This window comes from Canis aureus, chromosome 34 (assembly GCF_053574225.1).
Source record: "Canis aureus isolate CA01 chromosome 34, VMU_Caureus_v.1.0, whole genome shotgun sequence".
NCBI lineage: Eukaryota > Metazoa > Chordata > Mammalia > Carnivora > Canidae > Canis > Canis aureus.
Window position 1 is genome coordinate 19,217,597 of NC_135644.1, and position 26,187 is coordinate 19,243,783.

At 34.2% G+C, this 26,187-nt stretch overlaps 1 long non-coding RNA gene and 1 pseudogene across 2 annotated transcripts in view; both read right to left on the reverse strand.

Moving 5' to 3' along the window:
• Nucleotides 1–3,608: 3,608 nt before the first annotated feature.
• The window catches only part of LOC144304586 (uncharacterized), a 49,159-nt gene continuing 26,580 nt past the window's right edge, over nt 3,609–26,187 (reverse strand). For both annotated transcript variants that reach the window (XR_013371527.1, XR_013371526.1), the window contains 2 exons: nt 15,799–15,871; nt 3,609–5,781 (listed from right to left, as the gene is read on the reverse strand). This is a non-coding gene — a long non-coding RNA (uncharacterized LOC144304586). The remainder of the gene's footprint in view (nt 5,782–15,798; nt 15,872–26,187) is intronic.
• On the reverse strand, nt 24,018–24,633 carry LOC144304545 (MICOS complex subunit MIC26 pseudogene; annotated as a pseudogene).

Here is a 26,187-nt window from a genome sequence, read left to right on the forward strand (position 1 = left end):
CATATTTTTCTCCATTTTTTTTCTATCAAGTATTTGGGAGATCAGAGACTGGGTCTTTAAGTTATTCTAGAACTTGCCTTTGTCTTGTGGCTTTCCCTGTAATCACCGACAGATATCAAGACTATGTATATTCTTGATGCCAACATGTGAAAAATCAATTTCTCCTGAAAACTGAACTTTGAACTTCTATATCTCAAAACTTGAAAGTAGAAAGTTTACCACTTCAGCTTAAGAAAATTTCTGATTGCTTTTTGCCACTTAGGTTGATGTCTCCCAAATAGGTCCTTTCTTTACACATACACACACAAAGGTAATATAATTCTGTTTTACAGGTGTTGTCATGGATTTTATTTATACAAGTCATTCAGATTTGAGAATGCAAAGGTTTCTAAATGTTATCTGTACTGCATAGTGGGAATTCCTATTTCTACTATGTGAAAAGTGAAAAGATGAAGTACTACTGGAAAACTAATACATCATGGTCTATTTTGGTATTAATTTGAATTAATCTATCTAGCTGTCATGAGACCATTGATATATTGTTCATTCTGAGACAGTCCTTTATTGGCTTCATCATACATCAAAATCATGCACCACAGAAATCTATTTGTGGACTGTGGATTTAAAAATAAAGTATCTATCTATTGAAACATTAAAATGCAAAATTCTCTTCTATGTCCTGGGAAATAAAGAAGTTGATATGTAGGGACATGGTATGCATAAATAAAAATAAGACACACTGCTTGCCAACAAAAGACATAATAGATTAGTAAAAATGAAGAGGACATGTGCATAAAAATAATTCAAAGTAAGAGAAAAAAGCATGCTTGCTTTTTTTTCTATTTTTGTTTGTGTTTAATTTCATTTTGTGTTTACTTTTGGCTGGCTTAGTATAGAAGCAGCTAGATTCAATGTTTTGAATAGAAAAAATAGTATATATTATGTCCATTTTAATTAATAGCAGATTGAAATGTTTAATAATGGAGTGTTCTCCTGGTTTTGATATATAAATACTTCTAAGCTTCAGAATTAACTATGGAAAAACACAGAAAATTGGGGAGACTTTTATTAGCTGTGTTAACATTTTTTGCTTTTGAAGAGATTTAACTATAATGACAGAAAAGGGTTTCATTAATTTTCTCTTAAAGAACTTCAACTTTTGAAGGTGATTCTTGAAACTTATTTTGAAGGAAGAATCAAGCAAAATTTCACTTGTTTCTTTTTATTTTAAATTATATTGCTCCTAACCAAGAATTTTCTCTTTCCATTTGCAAGGAATTTTTGAGATTTTTCTTTCAGAAATGTTTCATGTTGCAAATGCAATGTTTACATAAAATTACTGCTTTGGGGGATCCCTGGGTGGCGCAGCAGTTTAGCGCCTGCCTTTGGCCCAGGGCGTGATCCTGGAGACCCGGGATCGAATCCTACGTCAGGCTCCTGGTGCATGGAGCCTGCTTCTCCCTCTGCCTGTGTCTCTGCCTCTCTCTCTCTGTGTGACTATCATAAATAAATAAAAATTAAAAAAAAATTACTGCTTTGGTTTTTATCAAAGAAAAGGCAGAAATATTTAGACCTGTTTGTAATTTCACAAGAACAAAACTAATATATAAGGTAGCAACTCTGGATATACTTAGATTCCACAATTACTCTTACTGATTTATTATTTATAGTTAGAAAAATTCTGCCTTTTTTGTGTCAAAGTAGTCTCAAGATGAGGCCAAATCTTTTCATATACCTGGGAGGTTTGTGGTTTATTATCTTGATTATATTCACCAGTTTAATGATTCTCATTTTTTTTTTTTATTTATGATAGTCACACACACACAGAGAGAGAGAGAGGCAGAGACATAGGCAGAGGGAGAAGCAGGCTCCATGCACCGAGAGCCCGATGTGGGATTCGATCCCGGGTCTCCAGGATCGCGCCCTGGGCCAAAGGCAGGCGCTAAACTGCTGCGCCACCCAGGGATCCCCATGATTCTCATTTTGATCAGTGATTCATGTTTATAGTTGAAAGCATAAATGAAGAAATGAAGAAACTCACACAAAAATTACTTAAATAATTCACTGTGACAAAGACTAAAACTAAGGGCAGTCTTATGATTTTAGGCCAAACATTAAATTTAGTGTAACTTTGGGGAGCATGAAAATCTGGTATGTTAGATTAGATTTTGATTCTTATGTTGACTGGTTCATAAATGCAGTATCAAAAAGACCTACTCATTCCTTAGAAAATCACAATGGCTAGCTTATCACTTCAGTATCTGTAGGCTAGTATGATTGGTAAAAATAATTTATTCATTCAAAAATAATCCTTATTTAGCAATACATATTGGACAGCCTCTCCATGCCAGACATTATTCTAAGCATCCGGATATAGCAGTAAACAAAACACCATCCCTACTACCACACAACCTGCAACCTAGTGGCGGTGAGGAAGACAATAAATAAATGAATTGAAATAAATCAAGACAAGAAGTAAATGGTACAGAGCAGAAAACAGAAATAAAGAAACAAGCAGACAGGGTTAAATCACATAGAGAGTGGTATGTTTCATCCTGGATAGTTACATATAACCTCTCAAGTGGTATTTGAACAAACATAAATATAATAGATCAAGTTATGTAAATATCCAAATTAAAAGCATTCCACAGAGAAGGAATAGCAAATGCAGACTCTGAAATAAGAGTGTTAGTGTTGTATTCAAGAAAAAAATAAGGCTATTGTAACTGAACCAGAGTAATAAATAAAAGGCAGTGGTAGGAGACATAGTCAGAATCATAACTGGGAACCAGATTATATATGTCCTTTTAATGACCATCGTAAGGCCACTGGGTTTTACTGTAACTAAAAAGGGCAGCTATTAAAGTATTTTAATGAGGATAACATGGTCTTAATGATGTTCTGAAAGGATTTCTCTGGATGCTGTTGTAGAGACTAAGCATAAATAGTGATGAATGGAAACAAGGAGACTGGTTAGGAGACCAATGAAATAGTACAAGTAGGAGATAATTGTGAGAAATGATGGAGGGTGGAGAGTAATCCAAATCTGGAAATGTTCTGAAAGTAAAGACAAGAATTCCTTGCTCCCAAGATTGATTAACCTTAAAAAATAAGATTTTCCTATTTTGATTATATATGCAGTTTACAAATGTTTTTAAAAATAACAATTCAAATCCCCTCATCCTACCAATTTTGATATTCTTAGAAGATGTACTATATTTATCCTATTTTATTTTTCTTTTGGAACCCCAATAAAGATACTTATCCATGTTTGGTTCTCATAGGAATATAGTTAAATTTGTCCATTTAGTTAAAAGAAAATATACATCTAGTGAAATAAGATCAAAAAACAAAAGAAGGAAGGAAGGAAGCAAGGGAGCAAGGAAGGAAGAAAAATAGATTGATTTGAAATGAAGAAATAAAAATGCCTTTATTTATAGATGAATTCACCATTTTTGTAGCAAAACATATGGAATCTATAAGAAAGTAGAATTAATAAGTGAATTTAGCAAAATTTTAGGATACAAGATTGAAACATACAAGTTATTTGTATTTTTATATAATAGCAATTAACTGAAAATTGAAATTATAAAATCAATACCACTTATAATAGCATCAGAAGTATGAAACACCAGAATCAATCTGATAGACTATACACTAAAATCTGCCAAACATTGCTAAGAGAAGTTAAGGACTAAGTACATTAAGATATGCCATATCTATAAGCAAAAAGACTCAATATTAAGATATCAATTCTGTCCAAATTTACCTACAAATTAAAAAATCCTAATGATAATCCCAGAAGGTATTTTGGTAGAAATTTTTAAAAACCAATTTTAAAATTAAAGTGGAAATGCAAATACCCTAGACACTAGAACCTTGAAAAAGAAGAGGATTTTTAGGGCAGTGAAATGACTAACAGTATATATGCTTGTCATTATAAATTTGTCTAAACCCATAGAATGTACAATACTAAGCGTGAATCCTAATGTAAACTATGCACTCAAGGTCATAATGATGTGTCAATGTAGGCTCGTCAATTATAATAAATGTACCATCCTTGTGGGTGATGTTAATAAGGTGGGAAGGTTAGACATGTATTAGGATGAGGGACATATGGGACATCTCTATACTTTGTACTCAACTTTGCTGTGAACCTAAAACTGCTCTAAAAAATAAGGTCTATTAAAAAAAAAAAAAAGAAGAAATTTTGATTAACCAAACTACTTGATTTCAAGTATGATAAAGTTATAGTAAACAAGACTATGTGACATTAATGTAAAAACAGACACATGGGTCAATAAAGAAACATACATGTAACAGACAATAAATGTAAAAACAGACACATGGGACAATAAAGAAACATACATGTACAGAACAAAGAAACATGCATGTAAATAGATATGAACACCTTATTTTTGACAAAAGGGTAGGGGAAACACAGTAGAAAAGGACAGGTTTTTCAACAAATGATGCTGGAACAATAGGAACAACCCATATACAAAAGTATGGATCAAAAACCAAAACCAAACTTAAGTCAAATGAATCATAAGACATAAATGTAATACATAAAAGAAAAAAACTTCTAGAAGAACATCTTTAATCATCAGGGTCTCATACTCTAAACTAAAATGTGAAATGATGTTAGCAAAACAGTGGTATAGAAGCTTCAAGCTCCTGTCCCCCAACAGATCAAAAAAGCAGAATTTATTAGAGCCAACTTTGTTAGAACTCTGGAAAACAAAGGTTTGCAGGAGCCAAGAAAATGCTAAATCAAGACAAAGCAACTCTGAAATGAAGGAACAATGTGCCCTTGCCCCACCTCCTCCCTGGTTCCGCAAGAGTCAGAAAGATGACTTTTATTTCCAGTGTGGGATCCTTGTCCCTGGTTGTGGCAGGAGCGAGCAGACCTGACTCATAAGTTTTTGCGTACACCTGTTCTAACCAGTGAACAGACTCTCTGAAGGAGTGACATAAGGCACTAGTCTCTGTTTCACCTAGAAATTTGCCAAGGCCTGGAAAATGGGATAATTGCTCAAAAAAATCCTAAAATGGATATGATCTGCAGCAAAAGGTTATAGTCTTCCCAGACTGCCTGAGGCCAGGGAGAAAAAGCAAGGGAGAGTATCTCTGGGAAATTAGGGCATTCAAAATCACACACTAATACAGGGGAGTTCAGAAAGCCATGTGCATGTCCAGTGCAAGATGCATGCTCAGAAATATCTGAGATAACACTAAGCTTTTACCTAGCTATTAATGAAGTGCCTTAGCATAGACCAGTCTGCAAAGACTAGGGAAGATGCAGAAGAGGGTTCATTTGTTTTAGGTGTTGGTACTCAACAAAATCTCTGTCAAAACACAAGCTGAAAACAAGCTAAGAACAGACTTCAGTGACCACAATACAAAGAATAAAATCTCTGTGAAAACAGTGTCAGTAAACAAATGGACTACTCAGCTTTCAACAGTCAAAAAAGCCACAACCCCTAGGGAAAGTGGAGAATCTGATTTCAAGTATCACTACATTATGATATTTAAATGTCGTTTAAAAAATTCACAAGGCATGGGTACCTCAGGAGCACAGTTGGTTAACGGCCAGTTCTTGCTTTCAGCTCAGATCATGATCTCTGGGTCCTGGGACAGAGCCCTGCGCTGGACTCCAAGCTCAGAATTCTCTCTCTGCTTCTGCCCCTCCCCTTGTCTGCTTGTGCTCTCCGTAATTAGCCATCAAGAAAATGCAAATCCAAACCATAGTGAGAGAAGTCTTCTTATAAATTAGAACGCCTGTAATTAAAAAAAAAAAACAGACAATAACAATGTTGACAGTATATACTGAAATTAGAACCTTAATACACTGTTGGTGAGTATGTAGAATGCTGCAGGCCTTTTAGTCTATGATTTGGCAGTTCCTCAAAACCTCCCATTGACCCAACATTTCACTCCTAGGTTTTATTCTTTAGAAAAATTAAAATCTTTGTCCACAAAAAAACCTGTACACGAATGTTCATACAGCTTTCATATAGTCAAAAAGGTAAAACAACCCAAATGTCCAGCAACTGATGGACAAAATGTGGTATATCCATACAATGAGATATTATTCAGCAGTATATGTAATGAAGTACTGATGCATGCTATAACATGCATAAATTTTGAAAACATTATGACACGCAGAAGCAGCCAGTCACAAAAGACTATATATTGTATGATTCCATGTATATGACTGTCCCAAATAAGCAAATAGAGAGAGAGATAGAAAGTAGATTTGTGTGTACCGAGGGCTGGGTGGAGATGGAATGGGGAATTATTGCCAATGGGGTTTCTCTGAGACAGCATTAAAATGTTTTAAACTTAGACTGTGTTTATAGTTGCACAACTCTGTAAGTATACTAAAACCCTCTGAATTATTTATTTAAATCAGCGATTGCATGGTATGTGAATTTTATCTCAATAAAGCTTTTATTAAAAAATTTTAAAAGACTTTACTAAATGAAGTGTTCATTGGAATGATCCCAGGATTATCCTATTCAATGTATTAACATAAACAATGTGGTCTAACTCAATAGTTTGTAAACATGGATGTATCACTTGGGAGACTCATAAAAACACAGAGCCCCGAGGTTTTAATTTCATTAATGATATTTAGGCTGACTTGAAAGAAATTTATTATCTAACAAACCTCCCTTTTCCCCTAAAATCAGCATAAATTGCCATTTACCAACAGCTAATTAAATTAATAGTAGTCTAATATTTTACTATTGCTATTGATACTCTGCTAGATGCACAATAGAGCAATATACGATTAATATAGATATGTATTTTAAAAAAATTATTAAACAACTGAAAATTCATTGAGGTACATGGCAGTTAATGTCCTGTTACATCAACTTTTCTTATTAGTATTTCCAACTGAAGTTTTCAGTTTAACTGAGATAGTAAGACCTTCAAGAGGATATGCAATGCAAATGGATCATTTTGTAATAACACTAATACAGAGGTGGGAAAACCAGAATTATTACATTTTATTTCACATAAAAGGTATCTCCTTTTTCATTTTGTATCTCTCATTTTGTACCCTCCAGGAAGTTACCTATTTACAATACAATAAAATTGATTACTTATGTCTCTTCTTTCCATACTTATTAAGGTGTTGTTTCCATTGTTTCAACTATATATTCCTCAAGAAATATCCAGTCCTTATGTCTAGTTAAAAACCTGATATTCGGGATCCCTGGGTGGCGCAGTGGTTTAGCGCCTGCCTTTGGCCCAGGGCGCGATCCTGGAGACCCGGGATCAAATCCCACGTCAGGCTCCCAGTGCATGGAGCCTGCTTCTCCCTCAGCTGTGTCTCTGCCCCTCTCTCTCTCTCTCTCCCTCTCTCTGTGTGTGGCTATCATAAATAAATAAAAATAAAAAAATAAAATAAAAACCTGATATTCTTTCTATCCCTATATCCATTCACCTATTTAAAATACATTCAAATTTCTACAGGGTTGTCAGACACTGTGCCTTTTACACATACATTACAAACAAGGCATGATCCTTTCTATAAGGGAAGAAAGACAGCTATTTCAACACAAAGTTAAAATAAACCGGGATAAGTGTGCTCACATAGTGATATATATAGTGCAGCAATAGCATGAGTGACAGCAGTCAGAAAAACAGAGGTTAGGAAACATTTAACAAAAATAGAAATTCTTGAGCTCTATCATGAAGAATGAGTTTGCCCCTTTGCCAGAGAGCCATGGCTGGGCAGGTACTGCAAGCAGAGAAAACAGCAAAGATAAAGGCAGGGAAATATTAAATTGTATAGAGTAGTTATATTCAAATAGGATTGCATTTTTACTTCTGCTTCTAAGAAGGCAGAGTGAAAGTATTTTGCCTACTATTCTTTCTATATACAAATAAAACGCTGAAATTATATATAAAATAAACATAGGAAGACATTGAAAGGTGAGGAGAAGGTAGACTGGTTAGGGACCCTGGAACCTAAGTAATGACAGGATAATAAGATTCTTGGGTTTCTTTTTGCCTCTTATACCCAAGACACGGCATTGGAGAAGCCAGAAACCTAAAAATGAAAACATGAGCAACCAAAAAACAAAACAAAATAAAAAATCAAACAAAACAGGAAAGGGGCAATACAGCAAGACTGAAAAATTTGAGATAATAACTTTTTCAGCAAACACAATAGAAAAGGATTCAGGTGTGGTCATGCCAACAAAAGCCAAGCTAGATGCCTAGATTTCCACCCTCATCAGACTGTTAACGATATACCCCAATCTCATTACAAGGGTCATGTCAAAGAAGGTTGAGACTTAGATCCCCAATGGGCACTAATGAGCCCCCCAAACTTCTGTGATATCAATGAAGACCTTATAGAGAACCTGAGTCCACCCCATCCAGCATTAAAGAGATTGTCTCCTTTTCCCATGATAAGGTATAAAAGGAGGCCTAGTAGAGACACAGAACTTTTGCCACCCAGCATTAATAAAGCCCCCCATCCCCTATGCCATATCATCAGAGGCCAGATGTAGAACAGTAAGGAATCTTCCCCTTCCAGGCAGAATGGGATCAGCAGAGGCCCAGTAGGGTGCTGAAACTTATTTCACCAAGCAGTAAGGAGGTACCCATCTTATCCTCCAGCTGGACTTTTACCCCTGCCTGGCAGTGGTTAGTGTCTTCATTTTCCTGCTGCAGCAGTGTCAGAAGAAACAAGGTAAAACAGAATGTTTAGGTAAGATATAGTTTCTCATAAGATAATACTCAAAATGTCCAATTTTGAACCAAAAATCACCTGTCAAACCAAGAAGCAGGAAAGCCTCAAATTGAATGAAGAGTGATAGTCAACAGCCACCAACACTGAGATTATAGAATGTTAGATATAATTGATAAAGATTTTCAAGTAGCCATGATAAAATAGCCATAATGAGTAGTTACAAATACATTTGAAACAAAAAATAAGGAATCTCTGAAAAGAAGTAGAAAATCTCAAGAAGGAAATAAAAGATGTAAAGAAGAACGAAATCAAATTTTAGACTGAAAAATATAAACACCAAAACAAAAGCTCAGCTGATGAGCTAAAAAGGAAAATGGAACACAGGAAAGAAACAGTAAACTTGAAAACAGAACAGTAGTAATTACAAAAAATTTATTACAGAAAGAAAATAAATGAAAAAAAAGCCTCACTGATCTGTGGGACTGTAGCAGGAGAGCTAACATTTTTATCATCATAGTCCCAGGAGAGGAGAGAGTAAAACTTAAAAAATATCCAAAGAGATCATGACCAAAAACTTCTCAAATTTGTCAATGACATACACCTACAGATTGAAGAGGCTGAGCTAACCTCAGAAAGGATAAATCCAATGAAATTCAGGCCAAGAAATATCATAGTTAATCTTCTGAAAATCCAATCATACATAGTGTGTCCTCCAATTATAATGGGTAAAATTAGACACAAATAATAGATAACGTAAAAATATCCAAGCATTGGAAACTAAACAATATACTTTTAAATAATCAATGGATCAAATAGGGTATCTCAAGAGAAATAAAACTATGTTGAGTTTAATGAAAATAAAAATGCAACATATCAAATATATAAGATGTAAGTAAAGCAGAGCTGACAGGGGAAGTTATAACATCACCATTTATAATTAGAAAAGAAAGAACACATCAAATCGACAGTCTAAGCTCTTACCTCAAGAAACCAGAAAAAGAAGAACCAAATAAAGTAGAAGAAAGTAAATCATGAAGATAAGAACTTTAATGCATTGAATACAGAAAAACATTAGAGAAAATTAATAGAACCAAAAGCTGTCACTTTAAAAAGATTAATAAAACTGACAAGCCTCTAGCAAGAACGACAAAGAAAAAAAAAAGGACACAAATTACCAGTATTAGCAGTGAAAGAGAGGCTATCCTTACAGAGGCTGCAGACAAAGCACAATAAAGGAAATACTGTGAAAAACTCTAACTACATAAATTATACGAATCAGAAGAAATAGACCAATTCCTCAAAAACCACAAACTATTACTGAATGCATCCAAGATGAAACTAATCATTTCAATAGGCCAATAACTATTAAGAAAATTCTATTCATAATTTTAAAATACTGCCAAAAAAGAAATATCCAGGTCAAGATGAATTCACTAGAGAATTTTGCCAAATGTTTAAAGAAGAATTGACCTCAATTCTGCATAGGTTCTTCCAGGATACACAAGAGAAGAGAGCACCTCTCAATGTTATGATGCTGGTATCATCCTAATAGCAAAACCAGACAATACGGTACAAAAATTTAAAAATACAGACCAGGGGCGCCTGTCAATTAAGTGTCTACCTTCAGCTCAGGTCATGATCTTAGGGTCCTGGGATTGAGCCCCGGGCTGGCTCCCTGCTCAGCCAAGAGTCTGCCTACCTCTCTCCCTCTGCCTCTCCCCTCACCCATTCTCTTTTTCTCTCTCTCAAATAAATAAATAACATTTTTTAAAAAGATAAAACTACAGACCAGTATCTGTAATGAATACAGATGCACAATTCTGAATGAAATATTAGCAAATGAAATTAAGCATCCAGGAAAAGAATTATATATTATGGCCAAATGGAGTTTAATCTGGGGATGAAAGGCTGGTTCAATATTCAAAAATAATTCAATGCAATTCATCATTTTTATATAATTTGATAAAATTCAATAGCAATTAATGATAAACCCCCAGGAAACTAGAAATAAAAGGGATCTTCCCCTGACAAAAAAAATCTACAAAAAACTTTCATAGAATATTATTCTTAGTGTTAAAAAACTGAATGCTATCTCTTTAAGATTAATAATAGTGCAAAGATGTTTATTCTTAAGACTTTTATTCAACATGGTACTAGTTCTAGCCAATGAAATAAGGCAAGATTGTTATATACAGGGAAGTGGGGGAGAGGGAAAAGGAGTGGGAGAGACAGAGATCAGAAATAAAGAAATAAAAACATCCCTATTTGCAGATGTCATGATTATTTATGCAGAAGATTCTAAGGAGTGCACATATACACAAAAATCCAGAAACTAAAAAGTGAGTTCAGGCACATTAGAGAATGCAAGATAAATGTTAAAAAAAATATATTGTATTTCCACATACTAACAGTAACACTCAGATACTGAAACTAAATATATGATATTCTTTATCTGCTCAAAAATCCTTTGGTGTAAATCTAGCAAAACATAGAACCTGTAGACTGAAAACTATAAACCACTAATGAAAGAAATCAAAGAAAATCTAAATAAATGGAGCACATACTGAGTTCATGAATTGATTCAACACAGTAAATATATAATTCTGTTTAAAGTGATATGCAGGTTTGATGCCATGCCTATCAAAATCTGAGGAAGGTTTTTTGGAAAATATTGGCAAGACTATTCTAAAAATTATACAGAATGTAATTCTAAAATCTATATAATAAGGTATGAGCACTAGAAGAGGTAAAAACAATTTTGTAAAGAAAAATAAAGTGAGAAGGAATCTTTGTACCTAATTTCAAGGCATTATATAGGTACACTGGTGAAGTGACAGACATTTATTTAGGTCATCTTTAATTTCACTCAACAATATTTTATAGTTTTCCGGGTACAAGTCTTTTATTTCCTTGGTTATTTATTCCTATGCATTTTATTCATTTGTATGGTTTTAGAAGAGGAATTACTTTCTTAATTAACCTTTTCAGATCATTCCAATTCTGGTATATAGAAACAACTGACATCCGTGTGTTGATCTTGTACCCTGACGTTCTGCTGAATTATTTCTTAGCTTTCATTATCTTCTTGTGGGTTTTCCTTCAGTACTTGTTTTCAGTGTAGCTCAGAACCACTGGCTTTCCTAGGATGACTTACCTTAAATTAGTCCAGTACAGCCCCAGTACAGAACCCATGGGTGTCCTAGGTGTCTTCTTATCCTCTGGGCTTATCCTCTGGGCTTATTTTTCACATAGTCCAACAAAAACAGGTGTTGCATACTTAAGCTTAATTGGTTTTATTTATTTATTATTTATTTTTTTTAATGATTTTATTTATTTATTCATGAGAGACAGAGAGAGAGAGAGAGAGAGAGGCAGAGACACAGGCAGAGGGAGAAGCAGGCTCCATGCAAGAAGCCCGACGTGGGACTCGATTCCAGGTCTCCAGATCACACCCTGGGCCGAAGGCGGCGCTAAACCTCTAAGCCACCAGGGCTGCCCAGCTTAATTGGTTTTAAAAGACAATTATTTTTGTATGAACTTTTTCTCAAAACTTTTCCCCCGGGTTCCTTCAGGACTATTTTACAGACTTCCCAGGAAATGAGGATGATTAGACTGAGTGATGGAGGTGCTTATGACTCTCTTTCCTTTGGGGGTAACCTCCAAAGGAAAGCTACTCTGGATGCTCTTCCCTGACTCACCTAAGTGCAAAGGAAAGCAAACAAATGAAGCAAGAGGAGGAAAAGGAATGGGAGATGGGACAAAAGCTTGCAGAGGACTGTCAGTCAGCAACTGACTATAAGAGAAGAGTAATCCTCTGTGTAACCAGAAGGAGGGGGGAATTGTATTGAGGAAGCTTGCTTTGTACCCTAGCCACCCCCCTTATTCACCAGGGATACATTAAAGGCCCCCATGGAAACCTGAAACCATGCATAATACTGGACCCTATATATATTCTATGTTTCTCCTTTACATACATACCTATGATAAATTTTCATTTATAAATTAGGCACAGTAAGATTAACAACACTAATAGTGAAATTTAAAAATTATTAACAATATACTGTAATAAAAGTTATGTGAATGTGGTCTCTCTCCCTCAACATATCCTCTTGAATTTACTCACCGTTCTTCTTCCTGTAATGATGCCAGAAGATAAAATTTCTACATAATGAGATGTAATCATTTAATTACAATGATGCAAGTATTGTGATGCAGCATTAGGCTACCATTGACCTTCAGACAGTATGTTAGGAGGAAGATCACCTCCCAGCTTCTGGATCTCGTTTGACCATAGGAAACTGAAACTGCAGAAAGCAAAACTATGGAAAAGGGAGACTTCTGTACTTTGAAATGCAAATTGGAAGAGAAAAAAACAGTTTTATTTATTTTACAATCATTCTCTGCCTTGAATCAATCCAGATACAAAAGAGTTTGCCTTCCTACTGATTATATCAATTTTTAAATGTCACTTATTGCTATTTTTCTTTTATTCAGAAATATTTATTGGATGTCTGTTACATGCCAGCAACTATTCTCACTAGAGCAACTAAAAAAAAAGGCAGAAAAAATTTCACACTCATGCAGCTTGAATTCTCGCTAAAACGATACAGGAATAAACAAATAGTGAAACAAATAACCAAAAAGAATGTCAGAAGCTATAAGTACTAAGAAGAGAAATAAAGAAGGGGTCAAGGGGATGATGAGTGAGATGTACATGGAGAGTTATTATCTTCATTGGGGTACTCAGGGAAATTGCCTTGCCCCAAGATTAATGCATGCTAATGGTGGGAAATTTTAACTATAAATATGAACAAAATGAAAAACTGAAATATTTTTAAAATTTTATGACTCAGGGATAGATAGTCTGTGTTAATATCATACTTTAATTACAATGATTATCCATAATTATTTCATGAGTCTAATTTCAAATGTCAGTCAACAATTAAAAATTAGAATTGTGATCAACACTGCCATAATTTTTTCTAGTAAGTTATTATCATGGGCATTGGATGGGGGAAACCACTTCTTGAAATACTCATTAACATTGGTTATCACCATTCATCAATATATGACGAAGCTGATTTATCTTTTTTTAGTTTTTGTCATTAGCATAATCATGCTACATTGTCTTTAAAATATAGATAGTATGCATTTTGCGATGGAATCTACATTCATCCAACTAAAAGAACTATTTTAAAGGACAGAGGGAATATATTTTCTCACAGTAGGTTATAATAGTAGGACACTGCCATATATCAACAGTACATGTGGAACACAAACCTCAGTTACCCTTTGCAGAGGGTTTGACACATTTTAAATATTTTTAACAGCTTTACTGAGATATAATTGGCGTATACCACACTGTGCATATGCTGTACAATTTGATAAGTTCAGACATTTGTACAAACCCAAGGAATTATCACCACAATCAAAATAATAAACATTTCTATTATTCTCAAAGTTTCTTTTGGCCCTTTCATAATCTAAGCCTCATCATATATCCTTACACACTTCCCAGAAAAACGTTTATTTGCTTTCTGTCATCCTAGGTTTATTTTCAATTTCTAGAATTTTATATACACTGAATAATATTATCCACTTTTTTTGGCCTAGTTTCTTTCATTCCTCACAATTATTTTGGGACTTATTCAAGTAGTTGAATGTACCAATAATTTGTTTCTGTGTTAAATATAAATTTAATAAAATTTGCTTATCCATTCATTGATTAATGGACATTTGCATTGTTTTCAGCTTTGGCCATTATTACAAAGTTGTGATGAACATTCAAGTACAAATATTTTTGTGGTTGTATTTTTCAGTTATACAAAGTCAGTATCTCATTGTTGGGTGGTGTAGGTATGTGTTTAAGTTTTTTAAAAACACCCAAAATATTTTTCAAATTGATTGCCTCACTGTACATTCTCATCAGCATTCTTATTCTCTACCCCAGCCTCAGCTCTGGAGTCACCTTAACTTGTGACAGGCAGCTCCACTGCACATAAGTCACAGTTCACACCATACAGGAATTGAGACACTTAAGAAAGAGAAACACCAAGGTCAGCTTCAGCCCAGCTGAGAAGATTTAAAAAGTTCATTTTTTCATAATCATGCTTCAAGTTGGTGCTAGGCAACTTTTGAGAGAGACTTCTACCCAGGAACTGAAAGCTCAATCTGAAATAGTGGAATACCCTACCCTCAACTTATCTAACCTTCCTTGATGCTGCACCTCAACAAACAATGAAACCTGGACATGAAAATTCAGGAGACACAAGCTGAGGACTTCTTGTTCCCGTCTCTCTCTCCTCTTTCCTTTCCTCAAACCACTCAGATGGGAAAAGAGCTATGTCATTGCACGTTACCCTATGCTTCTGAAATGATAGGTTTCCTCAGGGCTCTGCTGCATAACCTCAGAAAGCATTCTCATTAAGCTATGTTCCCATCCCCTTCTGATAGTACCCTCCATCAGAGACAACTACCATCATGATTTTGGTGTAGATGTTTCATAATAACATTTTATACTTTACATATAACACATAAATAGTATATACATATATACATGAACAATATACTAAATTTTTGCATATAAGAATCTAAAACTTTTTTTATTAAAAATACACAAAGGTATAGGAGTGAGATGTCCTTTTTCTGTTCTTTTAATGGCTACAAATTACGATGAATAGACATGCTTACATTAATAGTTTAGTAAAACATTCTAAAGATTTTTTTTTATTTTTTATTTATTCATGATAGAGAGAGAGAGAGAGAGAGAGAGAGAGAGGCAGAGACACAGGCAGAGGGAGAAGCAGACTCCATGCACCGGGAGCCCGACGTGGGACTCAATCCTGGGACTCCAGGATCGCGCCCTGGGCCAAAGGCAGGCGCTAAACCGCCGAGCCACCTTGGGATCCCCAGTAAAACATTCTAAAGTAAACAAATATATCAGCTCCCGAAGAAAAGGATCTGAACAAGCTTTAACCTTTCCTTGAACTCCCACTTCCCATCCCAAACCATGTGAAATATGAATGTATTTGTTATTTTATTTTAGACACCTCTAATTTCTTCAATGTGTTTTATATGTTTCTCACCTTTCTTTATAGAATCCCACTTCTTCTGCTTGGGTTATTTTTCTTCTTGGTATAATATGTTATCGATGACAGTCTGTGGAGTGATTAAAGAACAAACACTTCAGAAATATGTTCATTTCAGCTTGTTTTTAAACTTCTGCAAGAGAATAAAAAATTCTGAGATATTGCTGTAAATAATAGAAATCATATTGGAGTCTTCATAATATGAAGTGAAAAGGATAATTCTGATAACAATTTCAATACACATATTTTAAATTCTTGTATTTTGGTTTTAATTTGAAATTCAGTTAAATCTGAAATATCTACAATAAATCTAATTAATGAACCTATGTAATCTTTAAAACTAGACACACATTCTGACTCATACTTTTCTAAGTGTTTCACGATATTAACAAACTTAAAAGTATACATTTATAAATGCAGAGAGTACTTCTCATGGACACTAAATGGCAAGAAAACATAGAAAAATTACTTTCAATCATGCAGAAAAATTTCTTTGTCTTAAGGCTCGTTTTAACTTGATTAGTGGGAAGACAGGATTCCGCTTAACACCTGTGTTGTAAATATTCTGAATGACTAGTTTCTTTTAGTAATGAAGAGAAATAATTCACAGCATGGGTGCCTAGATAAACAGAAATGCTTTAGATCCTAGTGATTTCCATCATAGCTTTCTTTTCACTTAAAGGTGATTCTGTGTACAAAGGGATACTTTGTTGTCACTTTTGTTTCATTTTTGAGAGGTCTTATTTTATTCTATCTTGATAGCAACAAGCGGGTTTTTAAAAAATATTTCATTTATTTATTCATGAGAGACACAGAGAGAGAGAGGCAGAGACACAGGCAGAAGGAGAAGCAGGCTCCTCCCAGGGAGCCCGACGTAGGACTTGATCCCGGGACTCCGGAATCATGACCTGAGCTGAAGGCAGATGCTCAATCACTGAGCCACCCAGGCTTCCCAGTAACAAGCTGTTTTGTGTGTGTGTGTGTGTGTGTGTGTGTGTGTGTGTGTGCCTGTGTTTGAGTGTATGCAATAACTAAAAAACTAAAAATAGTTTGGATGCAGAAATTCAGGTTCAGAGATATTTTCCTTCAGCACTTTAAAGATACTCCATTATCTTACGACATAAATTGCTACTAAGATTGTTACTAATAATTGAATACTTTTTTGCATAGGAAATCTGTATTTTTACTTTAAAATGTTTTAAATATTTTTCGTTGTTCTCAATGGTATGCAATCATTTTTTTACCTCGTTCTTTAAAGTTTATTAGATACCTATTATAGCTTATTATAGCTAGTTTCTCCTCTCTAGGCCCTATCTTTGATTGAATTATAGAAATCTACCTAATTTATTACCAAATTCACTTATTCTTCAGTTATGTCCAATTTACTACTGAATTTAAGGATTAATTTTTAAAGCTAATGATCAATTAATGTTAAAAGTTATTTTTTTCTATTTTTAAAGTTAATGGTTAATTTCTGAAAATAATTTCTAGTTTGGATGCCTGGGTGGCCCAGTGGTTGAACATCTGCCTTTAGCTCAGGTCGTGATCCCCAGGGTCCTGGGATCCAGTTCCACACCAGGCTCCCCACAGGGAGCCTGCTTCTCCCTCTGCCTAAGGCTCTGCCTCTCTCTCTGTGTCTCTCATGAATAAATAAATAAATACAATCTTTTTAAAAAATAAAAACAAAACATAAAACAAAAAATAATTCCTAATTTTTTTCATATTCATCAATGATGTCCTTTGGAGATTTTAAACAAGCATGTTTTAAAATTTCTTCAAATTACTTTAGTGATCTGAATGTTTTTTTTCAGGTATGATTTTTCCACTCATGAGTATGCTGACTCTTTCATGGCAATGGATTTTTTGTTTGCTTTGTTATTTTTGTTTGAAAGCTCATTATGCATTGTTTTCCAACAATGAGATTTGGTTCCATATCTTGGTCTTTTTTCAACCTCTGACTCCATAGAAGTTACAGTCTTTCATTATTTGCCTAGTTTTGCTCTTTCCTCTCTGGTTTTTCAAGCCTTTTTTAGGAGTTCCTCTTCATGTCCCTAGCTTTTAAATATTTAATCACCCTAGAGTTCTGTCTATAGTTCTTTTTTTTTTTAAGATTTTATTTATTTATTCGAGAGAGAGAGGGGGGGGGGGGGGCAGAGACACAGGCAGAGGGAGAAGCAGGCCCCATACAGGGAGCCTGATGTGGGACTTGATCCCGGGACTCCAGGATTACTCCTTGAGCTGAAGGCAGGTGCTAAACTGCTGAGCCACTCAAGGATCCCCTGTCTTTAGTTCTTAATCCTATCTATATTCTGTGTCTTAAAAACCTAATAAAATTTCATGAAACTAAACAGTGTCCACACTTTGACAGCTACCAAATACCTTTCTCCAGCATGAATTGCTTCTCTGAACTCTCAACTCATATATTCATATTCCCACTTGATAACTTTAGGTGGATGCCTAACAAACATCTCAACCTTAACATTTCCAATCTGAGCTCCTGCTTTTCCCCTCAAACCCACTCCTCTTACAATCTTCATTTCAGTATAGCACTCCATTTTCTCAATCTTTCAAACACAGATATATTGTCACATACTTTATTTCTCATATGAATATACAGTGACCTCCCAGCAAGCCCTCTGTAAATGTACCCTCAAACTGTACCCAGAAGAAACCAATATCGACCTCCCAGCAAGCCCTCTGTAAATGTACCCTCAAACTGTACCCAGAAGAAACCAATATTGTCTACCTTCTATCCACCACTCTACTTGTGACACCATTATCTCTCATCCAAATTACTGAAATATTCTTCTATTTGATCTATGGTTCTGTCCTTGCTTCACTTGGTCCCTTCTCAACACAGCTGCCAGGACAATTATTTCAAAACATGAGTCACATCATACCATTTCTCAGTTTAAAGCCTCCCAATGGCTTCCCATCTAATTCAAATTAAAAACAAATAACCTTATTGATTTATGTTTATAATCAAGTATCCTGTTTCTATTCTGAAATTTTCTCTTACTACACTTCTCAATAATTCCTCTCATACCAAGCTATTGACATTCTTCAAATGTGCCAGGTCTTTATACCTCATTCCCTTTGCCTAGAATGCTTCCTCCACCCCCAATATTCACATGGCTTATCCCCATACTTTGTTTTTCTATATTTCCTCAAATGGCACTTTCTCAGTGAAGCTTTTTCATTGCAACCTCCCACACTGTCATTTTGTGTTCCTTTTCCATGTATTATTGCTCTTTCACATTTATCATTATCTAAAATACTACAAATTTTACTTAATTTTTTTGTTGCATTTTCCTCTTCTCTGTTAAAACATAAACCACATTACAGTTAGGAGTAGAGGGGTTTGTTTAATTCGCTTCTATAACCAAGCGCCTAGAATAAAGCCAGGCCAAAAGAATAAAAATAAATAAAATAAAACAAGACAAATGCTCAATAAATATTTTTATATTAAGGTATGATTTTCAAAATATTTCCATTTGGGGTAATGAAAAAGTTCTGGAACTAGATACTGGCAATGGTTATACAACATTTTCAATACATTTAACGTTATTTAATTGTACATTATAGATTGGTTAAAATGGTAAATGTTATCTCTATTTTACCACAATAATCAAAATGTATGTTAACAAAAAGGACCACGAGGGATCCCTGGGTGGTGCAGCGGTTTAGTGCCTGCCTTTGGCCCAGAGCGCAATCCTGGGGACCTGGGATCGAGTCCCACGTCGGGCTCCTGGTTCATGGAGCCTGCTTCTCCCTCTGCCTGTGTCTCTGCCTCTCTCTCTCTCTGTGTGGCTATCATAAAGAAATAAAAAAAAAATTTTTAAAAAAGGACCACGAGTATCATACAAATATAAGATAAACTATATTAAAAATTTTATTTAACTCATTAGTGAGAGAAAGTATAAAAGTTATGATTGGTTCAAAGAGCATTTGAGAAAGAAATATAAAATTTAAAAAGAAATGTTAGACAAATATTTCTAGATAAAATACAAGTTATTTAGGGGGATCCCTGGGTGGCTCAGTGGTTTAGCGCCTGCCTTCTGCCCAGGGTGTGATCCAGGAGTCCCGGGACTGAGTCCAACATCGGGCTCCCTGCATGGAGCCTGCTTCTCCCTCTGCCTGTGTCTCTGCCTCTCTCTCACTCTGTGTGTCTCTCATGAATAAATAAATAAAATCTTTTTTAAAAATACAAGTTATTTCACATCCAATAGAATCTAAAAAATCATAATCTTTTACATTACCTCTTAAATTAGTTAGAAATTATTTGTATCTTTGTAAAAAGAAAATCTATAAGTTAACCTCTACTCCTATAGAGATGAATATGGTCCAGACAGCAAGGCTATTTATTGACAACTCAGGATACATCCTATGAAGTTCACACTATCTGAAACATCTATGTCATGTTAACTACCTAGAATTTAAGTAAAAACTAAAAAATTAAGTAATGGCAAATCTAAATAAATACATACATACATACATACATCATTTATGTCAACTGTACTTCACCTATATAAACTTAAAAAAGGCTTAACAATTCTTCTTTTTGACATTTCTCCCATATTAAACACAGAATGTTTATTTCATTGGATTCAGTAATCATTTAAACTAACTAGAAATATAAGCATAACAATCAAATCTCATTTTTCTAACATCTTCCTTTTTATAAGATAAAAGAAATTTATTTATTTTCCAGGAGCTCTATAGAAAATTTCAAAGAAAAAAATTTCAAAGATAATTTCAGTTGTGAAAAATATTGTGAAAGTTTTATTTTTTATTTTCTAAATTTAGGGTTGAAACTTGAAAGTAAAAAATCAGGGGTATTCAAAGATTTATAATTGGATTAATACTGATCATGGTTAAAGAAAAACAATATTCTGTTCCCTGTGTAACCAAAGGGACAATAAAATACTTTAGGATAAATCTAGAGGATAACATGATTTTAAGGAAACTGCACATTCACAAATAAAAAGTTTTCTTTAACAACTGAGGACGTGATAAAGTCAACACAAAAAACAATTGTGTTGAAAATATACAAAACCTCTGATAATGGATACACTATATAGAAGATACAGAATGACTTTTTACAATCCTTTGTTAAGACTCTAAGACAAATTTAACATTTTAACAGAGAAAAAGCATTAATATGATATTTACAGTATTAAAGTAACACAATAATTTACAGTAAAAATTGTAAACCTTTTTTTTTTAAAAAAGATGTTTCTCATTATTTTTCCTACTATAATTTCACCCATCCATATTAACTATGATTTTTCACCAAAGTAATAACTTCTATTCATAGAAAACACTGTAAGGCAAAAAAGTGAAAACTGTCATATGCAAGTATGCTGGCAGACTAGCAAAGCTTAAAACTCCACATAACACAACTTCCTATAGCCTTACTTTTTTATTCACCTTAAGGTAGCAAAAATGATAAACACGTTCATAAAATTATTCAATAGTACTGCCACTCATAGCATATATTTTGGGGTTTTTTTTCATTTGTTTTTATTGAAGTTCGATTTCCCAATATATAGTATAACACCCAGTGCTCATCCCATCAAGTGCTTTCCTCAGTGCCCGTCACCCAGTCACCCCAACCCCCCACCCATCTCTCCTTCCGCAGAGTTAGGAGTCTCTCATGGTTGGTCAGTCTCTCTCTAATTTTTCCCACTCAGTTCCCCTCCTTTCCCTTATAATCCCTTTCACTATTTCTTATATTCCTTGTACTCTTAGCATATAAAACCAAGACGCAAAAGTATATAATCTTAAATTTATCTTTAATACTCCGTGTTTCAGGATTCAATGGTAAGTAACTATTATTTATGTATGTAAAGATTATACACTAACTCTTCTGAATATTAGATAAAGATTTTGATTTACCAAAGAATCTGGACATTGTGCTTAAGCTAGGAAATGCCAAGCATAATTTCTGTTATATAAAAGCATACGTCATTATTATGATTCAATTTACATGAACACAAATTTACATTTTTCATAAGTTTAAACATCATGTAGACTTTGAGATATATTACAAAGCTGTAGTAATCAAAGCAATACAGTATACGTGTCCCCTAAATGAAAAGCTCTTACATAGCAAAGGAAACCATCATCAAAACAAAAAGATAAACTTCTGAATGGGAGAAGATATATTGCAAATGATGGATCCAATCAGGGGTTAACATGTATAAATACTTCTACAACTCAACACAAGAAACTCAGATAATCCAATTAAAAAATGGGCAGAGGACCTGAATGGACATTTTTCTAAGGAAAACATACAGATTCCCAGCAGACACATGAAAAAATGTTCAACATCACTAATCATCAGAGAAACACAAATCAAAATCACAAGGAGATATCATCTCACACCTATCAGAATGGCTAAAATCAAAAACACAAGAAACATGCATTGGAAAGGATGTAGAGAAAAAGGAACCCTCATATTTTATTGGTGGGAATGGAAATTAGTGCAGCTACATCTGTACTGTTTTCCACAAATGTTTTCCATTCTAGTTTTAAAACTAGAATTGCCACATGATCCAGTAATTTTACTACTGGAAATTTAACCAAGGAAAATGAAAACACTAATTCAGAAAGATATATGCACCCCTCTATTAACTGGCATTATTTATAATAGCCAAGATATGGAAGCTGCTTAAGTGTCCATCAATAGATGACAGAATAAAGAAGATGTGATGTATATGTATACACACATACATACACAATGGAATATCCATTTGCAACAACATGCATCTACAGGGTATATAACACTACGTAAAATAAGTAAGTCAGAGAAAGACAAATACCATATGATTTCACTCATAAGTGGAATTTAAGAAACAAAACAAATGAACAAAGAAAAAAATGACTCTTAAGTATAGAAGAGAAACTGGTGGTTTCCATTAGGCAAATGGGTTAAGAATGCGTAAAATTGTTAAAGGTGATTAAGAGTGCACTTATTAGGATGAGCAGTGACAAATGTATAGAATTATTGCATTATTATATTATACACAGATGACTAATATAACACTCTAATTTTAATTATACTTAAACAATTTTTTTAAAGGGCCTAGTGTCGTTGCCAAAAAAAGTATAAATCAGTGTGATTTGCTAAAGTTTCATTTTGATTTTGTGACTTAGATTCTTTAAATGTTTCTGAACTAGCTATCTGTATGGAGGATTATTATTTTTGTGGAAGAGAGGATTAGAACTTTTAAACTTTTAAAATATTGAAAAACAAGTTTATTTTCTGTGAATTTAAAAATATATAATTTATTTAAGTACTTATTCCTGAATAAAACAGAACTTCATCTATTTAAGAATGCAACCTTTTTACATCTGTCAGAGATAGAAAAATATTTCACATTTGTCAAAGAGATGTAAATACTTTTCTGAATTGTAGACACACAAACATAAACATAAATATAAAGAGAACTTATTGCTTCAGTTCTACAATTTGAGCCATAGATCAAAAGTAAAAAGAAAGCACAAAACCCATTAGTTCAGAAATCAAGGAATTGTTGTGCTTCCCAAGAGGCACAAAATTTTAATTGTTTTGAGCTCACAAACAGATAAAGAAACAAATAAAAAAAAAATGGCAAACCAAATTTTCTGTCAGATTCACTTACTAGAGGATAGCTCATCATTCATAGAATAGAGATCTCATCAAATGGTCAAACCACAAAACCAAATTCCTAATCATTGCCACCACCAATGGGAATCAATTTTCAATTATGCATGAACCAGAAAAAAAAATAACACTAGGAAGAAAGAAAAAAGAATCAAAGAAGTTAAAACAGATTGCCATTTGAGCAAGAAATAACATAACTGAATTTAAATAACCATGGGGTGAATGTCCCCTTCAATACCACTTACTTGGCTCTATCATGAGTTCACTTGGGCATCTCAGTGAATGATTGCCAAAACGAAGTACAATTTTCATTAGTTGAAAAACATGATTCTTTTTTTTTAATTCAGAATTTTAATTATGTACATAAATAGCAACATGAGAACCAGGAGTTCAAATGCTGGACATTATCTCTAGGTGAAAGGATTTCTGATTAGTCCACTGGTAGTATGGCATCACCCAAGATAAAGAAGCCTGGTATAGTTTTTCCTGAAGAAGAAAGCCAATTTACTACATTCAGTACTGACTTCTCTGCCATTTTTCTGTAGAAAATGGAGTTTCCAATGTTTACCTATAACTTTTGAAAGTTCTCCTTCCACAAATCTACGACTATGTATCCTCGTAAACCCCAGTCATACAATTTCTCCCCACTGACCTGGACAAATACAATGGCTTGTTGTGGATAATAAAGAGAGGTAGCTAGTCCCATGAACCCAGGTGGATACACCAGCTTCTTTATTTTTGACCCTCTAGCCAAAAGAAGTCCAACAATGCCAGCGAAACCAATTAACACCAAGTGTTGGAAAAAATCCAGGAGGTGCATTTTGGAGATATTCATAGCTGTCTAACCCCCACTGAACCAAGGGTCTGCATCTTGGGCTTTGTTTGTGAGTACATCTCCTGACACCAACTTGTATATGGCTCGCAATAATGTTGGAGATGTGAAATGCTTTCTTCAAGCTGGGTCCTTGGCTCCTCCACATATTTAGATTGACCCTCAGGAACCGAGTAGAGTGAAAGCTCATTAACCTTCACAGAAGTTTTGTGAGGTGAGTCCCTTTTAGGTGATGCATAGACTTTAAAGGTGAGCAGACTCAGGCTGGCTGGCCCCACAGACCTCCGAATTACCTTGAACATGTCGCTGGCAGAGGTGGCTCTGGTGGGGTCACCCCAGCCCTGGTCCCGCCCACTACCGGAAAACATGATTCTTATACAATATAAAATGAACATGTCAAATCATATTCAAATTAAATCATTAATTAATAAGGAAACCAGTAAGGATTATGACTGGCTCATAGATTCTTTAAGAATAAAACAGGAATAAAACATACAGGAATAAAACAAATGTTAGGGTAAGATTTCTGTGTTAGACATGAAACTACTTATATTCAACATGATCACAGAAAAAATCTTGTTTTATTTGTTCTACTGGACAGACATTATTTTCTTCTCTTCCAGACAAAAATCTACAAGTTAACCTTTTGCCCAGAGTTGAAAACTGACTAGTCAATAGATAGTCAAGCCAGCACTGCAGTGAAAGAAAGCCAATAATCTTTCTTGGCTATTTCAAGTTTAAAATAATTTTCTGGCTGTTACATATAATAAATCTCTAGGTTTTATCAGACTTCAATTTACTTCCAATGGTCTCAACTATTATGTGTATATGTCTTGTCTTTCACTGAGCTTTAGCTCCTGTTTAGTACTTGAATTCCAAGACCGTATATACAAGAAAAATAAGTTTCATAAGAGTTAAGGCATATTTGAAACTCTATGGTTGTGGAATAAATTGATATTTTTAATAATATGGTTACTTTGTTAAACCATAAAAAAAGAATTCCATTCCAAAGCCAGGTAAATTTGTATTTAGAAAGCTTTAATAGTTTGTATGGATTACATGGCCTTTTTATCACTTGGATAACAAGACAAATAAATGTCCTAAAAACTTGCTTCACTAGACAGATTAAAATGATAGTTATGAGTTCTGTTTTATTCAAATTATAAAGTTTCATTTCTAGAGTGGCTTCTACCTATAGTAATCTAATATCAGGGCTTTTGCTAAAATGACTGTATCTGTCATAAGATCTCAATGAAGCTTTATGAAAAGATTAGATAAAAAAATTATGCCAGATGATTATAGTTTTTGATGGTCTATTCTTAGCATATGAATATACTTTATCACCATATCATTTAACTGATATTACCACTATATCACCTGTTAACTAATAATTTAATTCAATCTGTTAGACTACTTTATTTCTATTAATGTTCAGGGCCAACATTTTTTCTAACACTAGCAAATACTGAACACTATAATGCCTAAAAACTTCTCCTTCTATTCCATGAAATGAATTTCTTTATCTCTTGGTCTTAATATGAACATCATAGGGTATTTAGATGTCTTCTGCCCTCATCCTCAAATCAGTGTGAAATTATATAGGTATTTCCAACACCCCATTTGCCACCCAATGCTTTTTTTTTTTTTTTTTTTTTTCTCTCTTTCCGATTAATAGGCTCTTGCTCTCCTTGGTAAATAAGTAGAGAATACGAGCCAGGCCCCAGCTATACCACTCCTTTCTGGACAGATTTCCAAACTTTGTAACTTTCCTTATCCTTGTAAAAAAGGAATTTGGTTTTGCTGCAGTTCTTCAAAGAAGCTGTTTTCCAGAGGATATGTTAATGGTTGCTGATATATTAACTCAATGTCTCTTTTTAAAACACTTACTTTAATGAAGGCCTCCTTT